The sequence below is a fragment of the Antechinus flavipes genome, chromosome 6 (genome assembly GCF_016432865.1).
Source record: "Antechinus flavipes isolate AdamAnt ecotype Samford, QLD, Australia chromosome 6, AdamAnt_v2, whole genome shotgun sequence".
In the NCBI taxonomy this organism is placed as follows: domain Eukaryota; kingdom Metazoa; phylum Chordata; class Mammalia; order Dasyuromorphia; family Dasyuridae; genus Antechinus; species Antechinus flavipes.
The window spans coordinates 242394185-242413612 of record NC_067403.1 but is presented as its reverse complement, the minus strand read 5'-3'; positions in this window follow the sequence as shown (position 1 = coordinate 242413612).

Below are 19428 nucleotides of genomic sequence, written 5' to 3'. Positions count from 1 at the left end.
GAAGCCTTTTTAAATCATTAATGAATTTGTTGAACATTTGTGATTGCACTAAAACTTCACGGTGATGCAAATTACTAATAAAATTAAGATAAGCATTACAAGATGCAAAGTTAAGTGATCTGTATTTAGTTAAACACCTAAATCATGGAAGGAAATGAATGCAATCATTCACTAATAAAGAACATTTACTTCAGATTTCTTTTCCTATCTTCTTATTGTGTGGGATTGACAAGTACTTAGGCAAATCAATATTGATAGCTTGACTAACCCAAGTACAATAGTCTTCTTAGACTATCTCCAAAATGTATTCTGTCCTTTCTTTGTAATCAGGCTATGTCTCCTAGCTCTGAGCTATTCTCTACTTTACTCTAGATGACCTTGCTCTCAGTTTCTTGAGTGAGCAAAGTAACTTGCTTTGAAATTCCAAAAACTTACCCCCTTTCCGTTGTAGCCATACACTCTAACATGATCCATACATTGTTTTCACCCCTTTATCATTTTTCTGTATAACTCTTCTATGGCTTTATTTATGAATTCTAAACAGTCGATTCCATTCTTCTGGATTACTCTATAATATTAGGTTTCTCCTTGAAGTTCATTTCCTACCTTTCTCCCAAACACTAGTCTTTTATAGAAACATAGTTTATGAAACCATATTTATAAGTTGCCCCAGCTTACCTATTTTGTAATTTTTTAATAAAGTATCCTTTTGTTTTTATTTACTAATTCAATGGCTTTCTTACTTTCAATTTTGTTAATCTGTCAGGATTTGCATTTTGGCATTTAATTAGATATTTTAAATTTTTTTCTACTTTATTTTTTCAGTTACCTGTCCAATTCAATGATCTGCTTTTTCTCTATCTTATTGATGTAAGTAATTAGAGATATACAATTTCCCCTAAGAATCACTATGACTGAATGACATAAATTTTGATTTTTGTCTCATTATTTTCTTGAATGAAATTATTGATTGTTTCTGTGATTTGTTCCTTGACCCAATTTTAGGATTGAATTATGTAATTTCTGCTTAACTTTTAGAATTTTTTTCCACTGCCCATTATTGGATGCAATTTTTATTGTGTATGAACTGAAAAGGATGTGTTCACTATTTCTGATTTTCTTCATTTTGCTGAGGGTTTTTTAGGTCCTAATACATAGTCTTTGTGCGTGTGTGTGTGTGTCATATCATGCTCACAAAAGTTATATTCATTTTTACTCCCATTCTCCAGAGATATAGCATATTTGACTTTTTCATAATTTTATTCACCTCCTTAACTTCTTGTTTTTTTTTTTTGTTAGAATTATCTATTTCTGAGAGGAAAACATTGAGAACTCCAAAAGTATACTTTAACCATATATTTCTTTCTGTAATTCATTCAACTTTTTGAAAAATTCTACATTAGGCATGTGATAAAAGAAAAAGCAGACAAAATGGGGGGAAATGAAATAAATAAAGTGAAAACAGTATGCTTTGATTTGCATTCAGACATCATCAGTTCTTTCTCTGACCTGACTATGGAAAGCATTTTTCATCATGAGTCCTTTGGAATTATCCTGAATAATTTTATTACTGAATTTCATAGTTTATCATCATAGCCTTGCTGTTCTCATGGTTGTGAGTTTAATTTTGCAGTTTATGTATTTCCAAGATTTTTCTGAAATCCTCCTGCTCATCATTTCATACAGGACAATAACATCCCATTAAATTAATATAACTTTTTCAGTTGTTCCCTAATGAATGGGATACAGTATTTTCTTCAGTGTTTTTATGCCTTTTTATAACACATTTGACTCTTTTTTAATAATCTTATTGCATGATTTTCATCTATTTTTCCCATTTTTCTATTTTTTATTTGATTTTTAAAATCAAATGTTTTAAGCAATTCTTTTTGGGTTTCTGACCAATTTTTTTTTCCTTTGAGACTCTGTTTATAGCTATTTTAATAGCATTGACTTCTTTGTTTTTACCTTTATCTTCTCTTACAGGGAAGTTTTTTTATGGTTAAAGTTTTGTTGTTGTTGCCATTGTCTTATAACTTTCCCAGTCTATTATTTTACTTCTAACTTTAAAGTTAAAATTGTTGTTTTCTGCTTTCAGGGATGATGAAGCACCCAGGCTTGAAAGGGTTTGTGTTGCTATTTTTAGATTTAGTTTTGTAGGTCTGTAGGTTTTCAGTGCTTCCAAGAAGATATGATCTAATGAAAAGTGTGGTCACTGATCTCTTGGACTGCAGTCTAGTCTTTCCTAGGAAAGAGATATTTTCCCCTTGAAATCACAGATACTGTATTGCTTTGAGCTTTATAACTGTGATAAAATCCCTTGCTCTCTTCCACCCACAATCACTAATCCTTCTTTTAACCTTCAAAGGGATTTCAAGATCTCTGTTCCCTTTTGAGTGACTACAAACACTCTTTTCTATCCTAAAACTATGACCAGAGTCCCTATGCCACTGGGGCTACAAGTGGTAGTCTTCTTTTCCTTGGAAGTATGATTCAGAATTGCATATAAGCAATGAAAAAAGATCCTATACCAAATGCCAGCAAAGCACCCTCTAGAGCTCTTTCCAACCAGTTGTCTAAATTCCTTACCATTTGTAGATTGAGAGTTCTAGAAGCTGTTTTTAGAGCCTCTAAACCAGGGGTCCTCAAACTTTTTAAATAGGGGGCCAGTTCATTGTCTCTCAGACTGTTGGAGGGCCGGACTATAGTGAAAACAAAAACTTTGTTTTGTGGGACTTTAAATAAAGAAACTTCATAGCCCTGGGTGAGGGGGATAAACGTCCTCAGCTGCCACATCTGGCCTGCCTTTTAGAGGTCTTACTACAGCATGTGCTATAGTCTGGACTGATCAGCACCCTACTGATGGTTTTTCCCTCACTTTGAAATTAGTCTTGAGCTGGGAAAAATGTCTCATCAAGCTTTTCTTGATTCTGCTCCTCAAGAATGCAAATTTAAGTGTTTGTTTGGTAGATAATGTTGAAAATTTCAGTGATTTGCCTCCTATACTACATCATCTTTGTTCCACCTTTCCTGAGGAGTTTGATGTTCATTAATGATTTTTACAAAAGATCTACAGAGAAGATAAACAACCTCATACACTTTTGATAACAATGTTAAAGCCTTATGTGGTGGGTTTGGGTTTTTTGTTGTTGTTTTTTGTTTTTGTTTTTGTTTTTGTTTTTTTTGGTCATCAAAGCATATTTTGAAAGGCTAAGGTTACATACATATATGATATTTTCTTTCCCTTAATCTATCCATAGTAACTCACATAATTCAACAGGTTTATCACAAGAAAGGAAAGAGAATAACTACCTACTATGTGCCAGGAATTCTACCAATTGCTTTTTATAAAGCATATCACAATTGATCCTCACATGAACTCTATAAGACAGGAGCTAGATTTAGAACCTGAAAGGTTAAGTTTTAACATGAGTATCTGTGGTTTTTAGCTAATATCTAAAATTGGTTCTAATTATACTTGTATTATTTTCTCAGTTTTTTGGAAAATAAAACTTCTGAATGTGCAGAAACCCTCCCACTTTTATTTAACCTAAATAGGAGAAATGTTACTGCTATTCACATATTAAACGAAGGTCTGTGAAATCCCATTTGCAAACTCTTTATTTGTAATATTCTAAATGTGCTTCTCCCTAGGTTGCCCTGGTATGACAACAACAGTTCTGTCCAAATAAACAATGATCCCTCAAGACAAAGTCCTATGGATTGTCTACATGATCCAGTTTATAACTGGTGTTCTTGGGAACAGTATGCTTTTTTGTATGTATTGCTTTAATTTTACGACTGGCTACAGGAAAAGATCTATAGACCCAATACTCATTCATCTGGTCTTTGTCAATGCCATGTTGCTTCTGTTCAGGGGAATCCCAGAGATGTTAAGGGTTTGGAGATGGGAATATTTTGTGAATGACATTGGGTGCAAATTCATAATTTACTTGCAAACAGTATTCAGGGGCCTTTCTCTGTCCAGCACTGGCCTCCTGAGTGTTTTCCAGGCCATTACCATCAGTCCCAATACCCTCTTTTGGTCTAAGATAAAAAGTAAATCTCCAAAATGTGTCTTACCATGTTGTCTTCTCTGTTGGATCTTCAATATGCTAATAGATGTGTTTGTACCTGTCTATGTGACAAGTCCAAAAAATAGCACAATTAAAGGGAGACTGAGCTTGGGGGTTTGTTCTTTAAATGTAAATGGCATGCGTCCTTTAAAATCTGTAATCTGGAAATCTGTGTCTGATTTTGTATTTGTGGGTATCATGGCCTGTAGTAGCGTGTACATGGTATTTATTCTATACAGACACCACCAGCAAGTCAAGCACATTCACCACACCAACCTCACCTCCAGTGTCTCCCCTGAGATCCAAGCCACCAGATCCATTCTGCTGTTAGTGAGCACTTTTGTCTGTTTTAGCATAGCCAGTGGACCGTTTATTATTTATATGGACAGTTTTCAAGGAACTATTTCCTGGACATATTATGTCTCTGCCCTTCTGTCGATGTCTTTTCAATCACTCAGTCCCTTTGTACTTCTCAGCACTGACATTCAGATGCCCAAGTCCTTTTGTGTTCTCTAAGAAATGATAAATGTCTACACTACTTCTACTAATGTGATCTCAGATTAAATCCAATTAAAACCTTATATGCTCTAAATGTAGTTTTACAACTTTAAAAAGTGTAAGAAAATTAGGTGTTAAAGGAGTTTTTTAAATGAAAACTATCAATATTTAAAAGATCCCTAGAGATGCAGAGTCCACAAACTTGGAAGGGGAAGAAATGAAATTATTTTTACAAACATCCAAGTGAAATTTGTTTAAGATAGTCAAGAAACAAAGCTAGCACAGGTATATTCAGGGAAGTGACGATGAAATTAGAAGAAGAGCAAGAAAAAGCAAGATTTGGTTAATTGTACAATATTGTTTAAACAAAAGTAATTTTTACCTTCAATGTAAATGGACCTATCATATTTTGATTAAAATATGACAAATTCTATCTTGAGGGAGAAAATTTAGTGCTTCAGAAAATGACGAGAAGAAAAGAAAGAGAATAACTACCTACTATGTTCCAGGAATTCTACCAATTGCTTTTTATAAAGTATATCACAATTGATCCTCACATCGATTCTATAAGACAGGAGCAATTACTATATTTATTTTACCACTGATGAAATTTTGGCAAAAGTAAATTTTTTGTCCCAATATTACATACATTGTAAGCTTCAAGCTGGATTTGAACGGAGGTCGTCTTGATTCTGGGATCAACATTCTATCAACTATTCTACAAACTGCCTTTAAAGACATCTAACAAATAGATTATGAGAGGCATTAGGGATTGGGGGTGAGTTGAAGGAAAGCCTTGTGATAAATGCTTTATAAATGTAATCTTACTAGATTCTTACATCAACCCTAAAAGGCAGGTCATTTTATGATATCTGATTAACCCTTACACAGAAGATGAAGATGTGGAAGGTATGGAAAAAATCAGTAATTTAGCAATTTCCAACAATGATAACAAAGATATAAATTCTCAGCTGCAATTATTATCTTTTTATAACCTTCAAAATATAAAAGAAGAAAAATTACTGATTAAACAATATTGAAATTCTATATATATTCAAACAAAATCCAGCACAAATAAAGTCCTGAATCAAGGGAATACTTGAAACAAGTATTTGAAGAATGCAGCCAGGTTTTCCCAACTAATAATCTATAATCCAAAAATCCAATAATCTACAAATTTATCATGACACATTTATTTAAATATTTGGTATCTATGAGAAAACATTTTACTTTTGGCTTTTTGAGTATGAACAAGCATTTGATTCCTCTTCAAAAATATATTTCTATGCACATGCAAAATTATAGTAGAATATTTAAATGATATAACTAGACAAAATATTGCACCCAAATTCTTTGATTTTATCAAAGCAAGATTCATGAATCCACTTCTAACTAAGCCATCCCTCATGCCATCTGTCCTGACGTAGCAACTTTCTCTATAAGATACAGACAAAACATACTCAACGATAAGAGAGTTAAGTCACCAGTTTTATAACTCTATAGGAATGGGATTTTCCAATTTGTAGGCAACAGTACAAACACACCAAGTCCAGTGAGATAATAGAGAGATATTGAATCTGACACTAATATTTGCAGCTTCTGAGTTATTCTCTCTCTCTCTTCTCTCTCTCTCTCTCTCTCTCTCTCTCTCTCTCTCTCTCTCTCTCTCTCTCTCTCTCTCTCTCTCTTTTTCTTTCTCTCTATACCTCTCAATATAGCTATTTTATTTTTGTGTTTAGTCATTCAGACATGTTCTATTCTTCATCATTCCATGGACTGTACAGGGCATATTCTTGGCAAAGATATTGTGGTACTTTGCTATTACCCTTTCCAGTGATACATGAGATGGGGATGGGGTCCTCTATTAGTCACTATTGGCAATATTCTTCCCAGATTTCTCCTTAATAGATTGATCCTAATGAGGACTTTCAAAAACAGGGTAGCAGTGGAAATCTATGGGGAAGGTGGACTCATGGACCATATAGGCCATTCAAATAATTGTCAGATATTTGTGTCAGAAGAAGACATTGAATGAGGGAGACATCAAAGTAGATTACAATTTTGCAGATGAGAGATAAAGTAGGAAAAAGTGTATTAAAGAGAATTAAAACTTGTAGAAAACTCAAGGAGGATAAACATATAGAAAAAAATCTTCAGCTTTGACAATTTAAAAAACTTAAATTTGGCTGTAGAATTTTGAGCTGAATGATAACATCAGTAGACAGCAAAGTGATGTGATGTGAAGGAGAATAGAGGAAACATTAATTATAAGTAGCAGTTCATTTTTTAGTAATTTTTGAATAAAAGAAATGTTTAAGATTAATTTTGAGGGAATATTAAGGATTTTATTGTTGCTTTTTGTCATTCATTTTTCAAAGAAAATTACTAATATTACAATTGATGTATTGATTTTCAGATGGGTTGGATTTAAAGAATGCACAAAAACATGTAAATGTGTGTGTATATAACCACAAAAAGAAATACTAAAAATCGAAAAAGATAAAAATTAAGCAAGCTTCAAAGGAATCTATAAGTGGCAACTCCCCACCCATTTTATGGATGTAGAAGGTCAATGTTCTTGCCCACTGCATATGTTTGGAAGCTTTTTCTGTGCATTGATTGATTGCAGTGTCCTGCTTTTTGTTTTCCTCTCTAAAAATATTGTTTTTGTAACAAATGGCTGTCTCAATGGGAGGAAGGAAAGACTATTTGGAATAACATTATTGTTGTAAAAAAAAAAGAAGATATATATATACATATATATGTTTATATATATATATACATATATATATATTATTCTAGAATTTCAGATTTTTACCATATCATTCCATTTATAACTTTCATAATATTTCCTGTATATATGAAATTCAGTATACCTAGAAACAGCCATAATTACAGTTTTAGCTCCACTACATTTAGCCTAGACTCTTCTAATACCCAGTAGTTTGTCTTCCCAAATGTCCCTAACCATTCCAATTCATCTTATGAGCATCCAACTAGACTTCTTTAAAATGTAATTCTGGCAATGTCAGGCTTAAATAATGAACTCCTGACACTCTGTAGTCATTAATAAGGTAAATGCCTCAATTCCTGACCTGAGAAATTTATATCCTGAATTATGCAAAAAAAAAAAAGTCTAAGTGTATATTACTTTTATGAATAAACAATGCTCTGACCTTCAAGGCTCACTACTTCAGATTATTTTCTTCCCTACCTATTTCTGTTTGATGAGCTATTTATTGGGGTCTTCAAACTACAGCCAGCAGGCTAAATGCGGCAGCTGAGGATGATTATCCCCCTCATCCAGGGCTATGAAGTTTCTTTATTTAAAGCCCACAAAACAAAGTTTTTGTTTTTACTATAGTCCGGCCCTCCAACAGTCTGAGGGACAGTGAACTGGGTTCCTATTTTAAAAGTTCGAGGACCCCTGAATCAGAGCACCTGGAGAACCCAACCATACAGATCAGTGGTGTAGTGAAGAAAGTAATAGTTCGAAGTCAAAAACTTAGACTTGTATCCTAATTCGATCATTTTCTATTTGTGAGATCCTGGGGAACTCAATCAATTGTTTTGTTTTATATATATGTATACACACTTATCTGTTCAAATATAGATGATAATGTGCCTATTTAACTTGAATCTTTAGAGGAGCTGATGGAATATTGCCTGTAAAATTATATCAAATCATAAACTATGACATGAATGCTATTTATTCATTTTATTATAGTAAAGGCTATTATTCCTTGATTCTCATAGTATAAAAATAATATCAGGAGACCTAGAATACAGGGGATTTTTACTGCACACATCAGTGCTCATAAATCGCTATTCTCTTTTTCATGTGACTATAACAATTCTACATTCCCTTCCTCCTTCTGATGAAGTAGAGAGAAAAAAAAATATCTCCAATTGTTCTTTGCTTCTCTTTTAGGGATTCAAACTAATTACTAACCATTGTTGATGGGATTTGCACCTGAGACAAAGATTTATTTCTTCTTCAGACACTTGTCAGATTCCTCCTTCTGACAGTGTTTTCCTTGCTTGCCCCACACTGATGACATGATTATCACAGCTCTTTGGGGAGATGAGACAAACCAAGGATGTCCCTATAATTGTAGCTTTGGTCGAACTCAACACATACATGCACATACACAAACACACAGACACACACACACACACACAGACACACACACACACACACACACACACACACACACAATTGTGGACACGATTTTACACCATTCTCTGGAAAGACAGACCAGTCTGGTAAGTGCCTTTATCCCAAGAGCTTAGATATATATATTCCTAGAAAATATTTTCAAAAAGATATATACACATATGTGTATATATACACACACACATATATAGATGCATATATGTGTATTATATTCTCTTTGATTTTTAAATCTTTCTAATTGGATAGGAACACACAAGTTTTTTAGTAAAACATTTTAATTGAATTTTATTCACTCATTAACAATTTCTCTATAACGATTCTCTGTCTGGAAAAACAAGTTGGAGTGAATATCTTTGTCCCTGAACCCAGAGACATGTGTATCTGTGTTTTGTGCACACATATACACATAGATATATATATGTATTATGTTCCCTTTGGAACACAAGTTTTTTCAGTAAAATATTTTAATTGAATTTTTATTCTCTCATTAACAATTTCTCCATGCCTGTTCAATATCCAGAAAACTTTGTCCCTGGACTCAGAGACATATGCATCTGTGTTTTGTGTATGTGTGTATACATGTATATTATATGTAGGTGTGGATATATGTATTTGGGTGTGTGTATGTGTGTAACAACACTCAGTTGGAACTTAGCACAAGGAGCATTAGGAGTCCCTGATCCCTAATCCCGACTCTGTTATACTGTAAGGTCAAAGTCTTGAATGTTTTCCCATATAGATCAATGTGTACATCAAAACTCTTGGCTTCTTCTATCACTGTCTTTAGACCCATAAGTGTGACTCTCCATTTCCTCCCTAGTTCTGTCCCAGGGTTCTGAAATAATGTTAAAGCAGGCTGAAAGCTCCTGTGAGAAGAGCAAAACTGTGCACATGTTTTGCTGACATGACAAGGTATGATCCCTCCGGATCTTTTTTTTTTCACTTTCTTTCATCTTTATTCTCTCTCTCTCTCTCTCTCTCTCTCTCTCTCTCTCTCTCTCTCTCTCTCTCTCTCTCTCTCTCTCTTTCTGTTTCTTTTTGTCTCTCTGTGTGTATCTGTCCCTCTCTCTGTGTTTTTCTCTTTGTGTGCCTCTCTGTCTATGCCTTTCTCTGTCTCTTTGTGTATGCCTGTATCTCTCTTTCTTTCTCTCTCTTTCTATGTGTGTGTCTCTCTCTGTGTCTCTCTTTGTCTGTCTCTGTCTGTCTCTGTCTCTCTGCCTCTCTGTCTTTGTTTTAATCTGTGTGTCTCTGTCTTTCTCTAGCTCTCTCTGTCTCAGTCTCAGTGTCTGTCTATCAGTCGCCATCTCTTTTTCTCTCTTTGTCTCTGTCTGTGTCTCTCTGTTTGGCTCTCCATCTGTTTGTCTCTGTCTCTGTCTCTCTCTGTCTCTCTCTCTCTTCTCTCTCTTCCTCTTTTCTCTCTCTGTTTCTTTCTCTTCTCTCTCTCTCCCTCTCTCTCTCTCTTCTCTCTCTCTTCTCTCTCTCTATTTATCTCTCTTCTCTCTCTCTCTCTCCTCTCCTTTCCTCTCCTTTCCTCTGCTCTCTTCTCTCTCTCTCCTCTCCTCTCTTCTCCTCTCCTCTCCTCTCCTCTCTCTCTTTCTCTCTCTCTCTTTTTCTTTCTCTTTCTCTCCCTCTCTCTCTCTTTCTTTCTCTCTCTCCTCCCCTCTTCTGTTCCCCTCTCCCCTCTGTTTTCCCATATCTTTGTGTTTATCTCTTTCTGTGTCTATCTCTCAATATTTCTCTTATCACATACACAAATCATGGGTTATAAGCAGTAGTGAGGGAATACACTAATTAATCAAAAATCCTCATTATGCACATGAGGAACTGAGGCAAAAATATTCAATGATTTATCCAAGAACACAAAAGCAGCACAGACCTGAGAGTATATTTGAACCTACATCTCAGTTTCCTCATTCAATACTTTCCCCCTCTTCCTTCTACTTGTAAGGCATGAGATGCCTATTATATGTTAATACTGTCTTGACACACAAAGTGACAAACAGCTCTGGCTGAGCTGAGGCCCCATGATTGTCTGTTCTATCGCTCCCTCTGTCTTTTTATGCCTGTATAGGGTGTTCACCATCTCCATTCATTTAATCATGGCCAGACTAAGATATCATGGTTTTTACATTTTATAAATTATCATTCTCTTTAAAAAGACAAAGGTGGCTCTCAGCCTCTGCAGACCATGGTATCCATTCAGCTTGAGAATTGGGAAAGGTACTTCAATAGAGGCAGAGGTACTGGGACAAATTGAATCTGGCATTTTTACTGCCTTTTAAAACTTGGGAATATATTTCCTTTTTCTATTCCTTCTTTCTGGATTATTTAGAGAAAAAAAGAGGGGGAGGATCTGGAACAAATATATTCTAAGGTTCCTTTCAGTACTAACTTCATTACTGGGATCTCTATATACCTAAAAATACCTCTCCCTCCTTGCCATACATCAAGCTCACCTTCCTATTCCTCAGTTATTGTGAACAATACATTGATGTGTGTGTGTTTGTGTGTATGTATGTATTTGAGTTTTCTCAGATTAAGCCTTGATATCCATGGGGCATAACAGGCTAAATTCAACTCATCTCCCTCATTTCTCTGAAACCACCATTTCTTGTAGCAACAATCCATCATGTTCACATTCAACAACTTATTCAACATTTCAAAGAAGATTGTTAGATATCACCTCAGTTTTAAATATAAAGAATTATGGGTTCTTTCAAAATCTCTCCCTATTGACAATATGAAATTCATAATTTCTTATAAAATGTGTTTCTTTCTTTCCAAGTCATCTTCCAATTTTGTCATCTGAGAGATCTAAATTTAATTTTGTTCTATTTATTTTTCAGATTTTTCCAAGGTTTAGAAATACCCAAGTTTTTTCAGCAATTTTTTTTTTGAATTTTATCCACTCAGCATCACACCATGATTTCTTTTTCCATTCCATACTTGTTTTTTTAGTTTCCTCTGATCCAAATATTTAAATATATATTTACTGATATTCATATTTATTATCTTTATATATTTATTTATATTCATCATATGTATTTATTCATATTTATATATAGTTATTTTTACATATTACATATTTATTTATAATATTCTTATATGTATATATTATTTATATTTTATATAATATTTATGTATATATTTATGTATATTGCATATGTTTTATATCATCTAACTGAAATTTGTAACAAAAAAATTGCATTTTATTTTGTCTTCAACAGTTAAAATGTATCAAATTTGGGGATCTAAATAAAGATAAGGTCATTTTTTTTCTGTTAACAAAATCAGAGTGAGCAGTATTTACGGCACAATTTGTGCATGTTATCAGTTCCTTGGAATTCAAGTGCTGACATATCAAATCTGTAGTTACATTTAATACTCCTGTCCATGTAAGCTAAAACTACTAGAGCATATAATTCTATTTTTTGCTTGTACTATGTTAGAGGCAGTTTTTCCCATAATTCTCCACATTTATCAGGGGACTGGGAGCAGTATCAAGTTTGGGTAAGATTCAAGTACCATTTAGACAATGACAAAATTTAATGCCGTATTTAAAAATGTAAAAGTCGTTTTATCCAGCACAGATAGTTATTGAGCACCAAAGATGGATGTGGTTCTTTGAAAAGCTAAAAACAGGTAAAGGGATATGATCCTTACCTATTAAAAATTCTAAAATGGTTGTTGAGGTAAGGCAAAAATGATGAAATAAATGTGGACAATTGCATATAGATTGAGGAGAAAACAAATGTCACAAAGTAATGCATTGATACTTATATTATCAAACTCTTTTACAGCATTATTTATGCAATCGATACTAGAAATACTAAAAATTGTTTCATAAAAGTAAAACCCAAAGACAAGAGAAATGGACTATTTTGTTAGAAGCCTTTTTAAATCATTAATGAATTTGTTGAACATTTGTGATTGCACTAAAACTTCATGGTGATGCAAATTACTAATAAAATTAAGATAAACATTATAAGATACAAAGTTAAGTCATCTGTATTTAGTTAAACACCTAAATCATGGAAGGAAATGAATGCAATCATTCACTTATAAAGAATATTTACTTCAGATTTCTTTTCCTATCTTCTTATTGTGTGGGATTGACAAATGCTTAGGCAAATCAATATTGATAGCCTGACTAACCCAAGTACAATAGTCTTCTTAGACTATCTCCAAAATGTATTCTGTCCTTTCTTTGTAATCAGGCCATGTCTTCTAGCTCTGAGCTATTCTCTACTTTACTCTAGATACCCTTGCTCTCTGTTTCTTGAGTGAGCAAAGTAACTTGCCATGAAATTCCAAATACTTACCCCCTTTCCATTGTAGCCATACACTCTAACATGATCAATCCATTGTTTTCACCCCTTTATCATTTTTCTCTATAACTCATATATGGCTTTATTTATGAATTCTAAACAGTCGATTCCATTCTTCTGAATTACTCTATAATATTTGGTTTCTCCTTGAAGTTCATTTCCTACCTTTCTCCCAAACATACAAAAACATAGTTTATGAAACCATATTTATAAGTTGCCCCGGCTTATCTATTTTGTTATTTTTTTAATAAAGTATCCTTTTATTTTTATTAATTCAATGGCTTTCTTACTTTCAATTTAGTTAATCTATCAGGATTTGCATTTGGGCATTTAATTAGGTATTTTAAATTTTTTTCTATTATTTTTTCAGTTAGCTGTCCAATAAAATGATCTGCTTTTTTTCTATCTTATTGATGTAAGTAACTAGAAATATACAATTTCCCCTAAGAACCACTATGACTGAATACCATAAATTTTGATTTTTGTCTCATTATTTTCTTGAATGAAATTATTAATTGCTTCTATGATTTGTTCCTTGACCCAATTGCCTTTTAGGATTGAATTATGTAATTTCTGCTTAACTTTTAGGGTTTCTTTCCATTGTCCATTATTGGGTGCAATTTTTATTGTATTATGAACTGAAAAGGATGTGTTCACTATTTCTGATTTTCTTCATTTTGTTGAGGGTTTTTTAGGCCCTAATACATAGTCTTTGTGCGTGTGTGTGTGTGTCATATCATGCTCACAAAAGTTATATTCATTTTTACTCCCATTCTCCAGAGATATAGCATATTTGACTTTTTCATAATTTTATTCACCTCCTTAACTTCTTGTTTATTTTTTTGTTAGAATTATCTATTTCTGAGAGGAAAACATTGAGGACTCCAAAAGTATACTTTAACCATATATTTCTTTCTGTAACTCATTCAACTTTTTGAAAAATTCTACATTAGGCATGTGATAAAAGAAAAAGCAGACAAAATGGGGGGAAATGAAATAAATAAAGTGAAAACACTATGCTTTGATCTGCATTCAGACATCATCAGTTCTTTCTCTGACCTGACTGTGGAAAGCATTTTTCATCATGAGTCCTTTGGAATTATCCTGAATAATTTTATTACTGAATTTCATAGTTTATCATCATAGCCTTGCTGTTCTCATGGTTGTGAGTTTAATTTTGCAGTTTATGTATTTCCAAGATTTTTCTGAAATCCTCCTGCTCATCATTTCATACAGGACAATAACATCCCATTAAATTAATATAACTTTTTCAGTTGTTCCCTAATGAATGGGATACAGCATTTTCTTCAGTGTTTTTATGCCTTTTTATAACATATTTGACTCTCTTTTAATAATTTTATTGCATGATTTTCATTTATTTTTCCCATTTTTCTATTTTTTATTTGATTTTTAAAATCAAATGTTTTAAGCAATTCTTTTTGGGTTTCTAACCAATTTTTTTTCCCTTTGAGACTCTATTTATAGCTATTTTAATATCATTGACTTCTTTGTTTTTACCTTTATCTTCTCTTACAGGGAAGTTTTTTTATGGTTAAAGTTTTGTTGTCGTTGCCATTGTCTTATCATTTTCCCAGTCTATTATTTTACTTCTAACTTTAAAGCTAAAATTGTTGTTTTCTGCTTTCAGGGATGATGAAGCACCCAGGCTTGAAAGGGTTTGTGTTGCTATTTTTAGATTTAGTTTTGTAGGTCTGTAGGTTTTCAGTGCTTCCAAGAAGATATGATCTAAAGAAAAGTGTGGTCACTGATCTCTTGGACTGCAGTCTAGTCTTTCCTAGGAAAGAGATATTTTCCCCTTGAAATCACAGATACTGTATTGCTTTGAGCTTTATAACTGTGATAAAATCCCTTGCTCTCTTCCACTCACAATCACTAATCCTTCTTTTAACCTTAAAAGGGAGTTCCAAGATCTCTGCTCCCTTTTGAGTGACTACAAACACTTTTCTCTGTCCTAAAACTATGACCAGAGTCCCTATGCGCTAGGCTACAAATGGTAGTCTTCTTTTCCTTGGAAGTATGATTCAGAATTGCATATAAGCAATGAAAAAAGGTCCTATACCAAATGCCAGCAAAGCGCCCTCTAGATCTCTTTCCAACCAGTTGTCTAAATTCCTTACCTTTTGTAGATTGAGAGTACTAGAAGCTGTTTTTAGAGCCTCTAAACCAGGGGTCCTCAAACTTTTTAAATGGGGGGCCAGGTCATTGTCCCTCAGAATGTTGGAGGGCCGGACTATAGTGAAAACAAAAACTTTGTTTTGTGGGACTTTAAATAAAGAAACTTCATAGCCCTGGGTGAGGGGGATAAACGTCCTCAGCTGCCACATCTGGCCTGCCTTTTAGAGGTCTTGCTACAGCATGTGCTATAGTCTGCACTGATCAGCACCCTACTGATGGTTTTTCCCTCACTTTGAAATTAGTCTTGAGCTGGGAAAAATGTCTCATCCAAGCTTTTCTTGATTCTGCTACTCGAGAATGCAAATTTAAGTGTTTGTTTGGTAGGGAATGTTGAAAATTTCAGTGATTTGCCTCCTATACTGCATCATCTTTGTTCCACCTTTCCTGAGGAGTTTGATGTTCATTAATGATTTCTACAAAAGATCTACAGAGAAGATAAACAACCTCACACACTTTTGATAACAATGTTAAAACCTTATGTGGTGGGTTTGGTTTTTTTTTTTTTTTTTTGGTCATCAAAGCATATTTTGAAAGTCTAAGGTTACATACATATATGATATTTTCTTTCCCTTAATCTATCCATAGTAACTCACATAATTCAACAGGTTTATCACAAGAAAGGAAAGAGAATAACTACCTACTATGTGCCAGGAATTCTACCAATTGCTTTTTATAAAGTATATCACAATTGATCCTCACATGAACTCTATAAGACAGGAGCTAGATTTAGAACCTGAAAAGTTAAGTTTTAACATGAGTATCTGTGGTTTTTAGCTAATATCTAAAAATTGGTTCTAATTATACTTGTATTATTTTCTCAGTTTTTTGGAAAATAAAACTTCTGAATGTGCAGAAACCCTCCCACTTTTATTTAACCTAAATAGGAGAAATGTTACTGCTATTCACATATTAAACGAAGGTCTGTGAAATCCCATTTGCAAACTCTTTATTTGTAATATTCTAAATGTGCTTCTCCCTAGGTTGCCCTGGTATGACAACAACAGTTCTGTCCAAATAAACAATGATCCCTCAAGACAAAGTCCTATGGATTGTCTACATGATCCAGTTTATAACTGGTGTTCTTGGGAACAGTATGCTTTTTTGTATGTATTGCATTAATTTTACGACTGGCTACAGGAAAAGATCTATAGACCCAATACTCATTCATCTGGTCTTTGTCAATGCCATGTTGCTTCTGTTCAGGGGAATCCCAGAGATGTTAAGGGTTTGGAGATGGGAATATTTTATGAATGACATTGGGTGCAAATTCATAATTTACTTGCAAACAGTATTCAGGGGCCTTTCTCTGTCCAGCACTAGCCTCCTGAGTATCTTCCAGGCCATTACCATCAGTCCCAATACCCTCTTTTGGTCTAAGATAAAAACTATATCTCCAAAATGTGTCTTACCATGTTGTCTTCTCTGTTGGATCTTCAATATGCTAATAGATGTGTTTTTACCTGTGTATGTGACAGGTCCAAAAAATAGCACAATTAAAGGGAGACTGAGCTTGGGGGTTTGTTCTTTAAATGTAAATGGCATGCGTCCTTTAAAATCTGTAATCTGGAAATCTGTGTTTGATTTTGTATTTGTGGGTATCATGGCCTGTAGTAGCGTGTACATGGTATTTATTCTATACAGACACCACCAGCAAGTCAAGCACATTCACCACACCAACCTCACCTCCAGTGTCTCCCCTGAGATCCAAGCCACCAGATCCATTCTGCTGTTAGTGAGCACTTTTGTCTGCTTTAGCACAGTCAGTGGCCCTTTTATAATTTATATAGAAAGTTTTCAAGAAACTATTTCCTGGACATATTATGTCTCTGCCCTTCTGTCAGTGTCTTTTCAATCACTCAGTCCCTTTGTGCTTCTCAGCAGTGATACTCATATTCTCAAGTCCTTTTGTGTTCTCTAAGAAATGATAGATGTCTACACTACTTCTACTAATGTGATCTCAGATTAAATCCAATTAAAACCTTATATGCTCTTAATGTCGTTTTACAACTTTAAAAAGTGTAAGAAAATTAGGTGTTAAAGGAGTTTTTTAAATGAAAACTATCAATATTTAAAAGATCCCTAGAGATGCAGAGTCCATAAACTTGGAAGGGGAAGAAATGAAATTATTTTTACAAACATCCAAGTGAAATTTGTTTAAGATAGTCAAGAAACAAAGCTAGCACAGGTATATTCAGGGAAGTGACGATGAAATTAGAAGAAGAGCAAGAAAAAGCAAGATTTGGTTAATTGTACAATATTGTTTAAACAAAAGTAATTTTTACCTTCAATGTAAATGGACCTATCATATTTTGATTAAAATATGACAAATTCTATCTTGAGGGAGAAAATTTAGTGTTTCAGAAAATGACGAGAAGAAAGGAAAGAGAATAACTACCTACTATGTTTCAGGAATTCTACCAATTGCTTTTTATAAAGTATATCACAATTGATCCTCACATCAACATTGTAAGACAGGAGCAATTACTATATTTATTTTATCACTGATGAAATTCTGGCAAAAGTTAATTTTTTGTCCCAATATTACATACATTGTAAGCTTCAAGCTGGATTTGAACAGAGGTCGTTTTGATTCTGGGATCAACATTCTATCAACTATTCCACAAACTGCCTTTAAAGACATCTAACAAATAGATTATGAGAGGCATTAGGGATTGGGGGTGAGTTGAAGGAAAGCCTTGTGATAAATGCTTTATAAATGTAATCTTACTAGATTCTTACATCAACCCTAAAAGGCAGGTCATTTTATGATATCTGATTAACCCTTACACAGAAGATGAAGATGTGGAAGGTATGGAAAAAATCAGTAATTTAGCAATTTCCAACAATGATAACAAAGATATAAATTCTCAGTTGCAATTATTATCTTTTTATAACCTTAAAAAAATATAAAATATAAAAGAAGAAAAATTACTGATTAAACAATATTGAAATTCTATACATATTCAAACAAAATCCAGCACAAATAAAGTCCTGAATCAAGGGAATACTTGAAACAAGTATTTGAAGAATGCAGCCAGGTTTTCCCAACTAATAATCTATAATCCAAAAATCCAATAATCTAGAAATTTACCATGACAGATTTATTTAAATATTTGGTACCTATGAGAAAACATTTTACTTTTGGCTTATTGAGTATGAACAAGCATTTGATCCCTTTTCAAAAATATATTTCTATGCACATGCAAAATTATAGTAGAATATTTAAATGACAAAATATTGCTCCCAAATCCTTTGATTTTATCAAAGCAAGATTCATGAATCCACTTCTAACTAAGCCATTCCTCGTGCCATCTGTCCTGACGTAGCAACTTTCTCTATAAGATACAGACAAAACATACTCAACCTATATAAGAGAGTTAAGTTTTAGAACTCAATAGGAATGGAATTTTCCAGTTTGTAGACCACAGTACAAACACACCAAGTCCAGTGAGACAATAGAGAGATATTGAATTTGACACTAAAATTTGCAGCTTCTGAGTTATTCTCATTCTCTCTCTCTCTCTCTCTCTCTCTCTCTCTCTCTCTCTCTCTCTCTCTCTCTCTCTTTCTCTCTCTTTCTCTCTACCTCTCAATATAGCTAGTTTATTATTGTGTTTAGTCTTTCAGTCATGTCCTATTATTCATCATTCCATGGACTGTACAGGGCATATTCTTGGCAAAGAAATTTGGTACTTTGCCATTACCCTTTCCAGTGATACATGAGATGGGGATGGGGTCCTCTATTAGTCACTATTGGCAATATTCTTCCCAGATTTCTCCTTTATAGACTGATCCTAATGAGGACTTTCAAAAACAGGGTAGCAATGGAAATTTATGGGGAAGGTGGACTCATGGACCATATAGGCCATTCAAATAATTGTCAGATATTTGTGTCAGAAGAAGACAATGAATGAGGGAGACATCAAAGTGGATTACAATTTTGCAGATGGGAGATAAAGTAGGAGAAAGTGTATTAAAGAGAATTAAAACTTGTAGAAAACTCAAGGAGGATAAACATATAGAAAAAAATCTTCAGCTTTGACAATTTAAAAAAACTTAAATTTGGCTGTAGAATTTTGAGTTGAATGATAACATCAGTAGACAGCAAAGTGATATGATGTGAAGGAGAATAGAGGAAACATTAATTATACGT